This window comes from Rhagoletis pomonella, unplaced genomic scaffold (genome assembly GCF_013731165.1).
Source record: "Rhagoletis pomonella isolate Grant_MI unplaced genomic scaffold, Rhpom_1.0 Rhpom_scaffold_00176, whole genome shotgun sequence".
NCBI lineage: Eukaryota > Metazoa > Arthropoda > Insecta > Diptera > Tephritidae > Rhagoletis > Rhagoletis pomonella.
The window spans coordinates 40,894-41,910 of NW_023458730.1; positions in this window are offsets into that span (position 1 = coordinate 40,894).

Here is a 1,017-nt window from a genome sequence, read left to right on the forward strand (position 1 = left end):
CTCTACCATGAACACTTTCAGAGCTATGCAGTGTGAAAAATTCGGTTTGTATGGGAGGTGGCACGCCCCTTTTTTCAATAACCCCAATTCTTCTTCATGACTATGCGATTGATTTTATATGTATATCTTTCACATACCAAGTTCCAGTATTTACTCTACCATGAACAGTGCCAGAGATATGCAGTATGAAAAATTCGGTTTGTATGGGAGGTGTCACGCCTCCTTTTCCGACAACCACAATTTTTCTCCTTGGGAATGCGATTGCTTTCATATATCTCCATACCATGTTCGAGTACCCTACCATGAACAGTTCCAGAAATATGCACTATGAAAAATTCGGTTTGTATGGGAGGTGCTTTTTCCAATAGCTCCAATTTTTTCTCCATGAGTATGCGACTGTTTGCATATATCTCCGTACCAAGTTCCAGTACGCTACCGTGAACGCTTCCAGAGACACGCAGTATAAAAAATGCGGTTTGTAAGGGAGGTAGCACGCGCCCTTTTGTAATAACCAAAATTCTTCTCCATGAGTATGCGACTGTTTTCATATACATATCTCCGTACCATGTTCGAGTATTCTACCATAAACACTTCCAGAGATATGCAGTATGAAATATTGGTTTTTTATGGAAGGTTTCACTCCCCCTTTTCCAATATCCACAATTTTTCTTTATGAGTATGCGACTGTTTTCATATATCTCCATACCAGGGTTGTAGCGAATATTCGCATTCGGATTCGCAACCGCGGAGCTTGCACATTAATTTCAACATTCGCATTCGCAATAGTCAATGCGGAGCTTTTGCGAATGCGAATGTTGTGCAAGTGCACCGATAAAACGTATATATGGCAAACAGAATGACAAATTGTAGCCTGTGTTCGTGGGAGTATTTGTGTAACAAAACTGGTCAAATGTCATGTTTATCAACTTTGATAAAAATGTCTTTAAACATATTATTTCTTAAGCTATATAACCGAGCAATCAATGGGCAGCCATACAAGTTCCAACTTCTACTTAA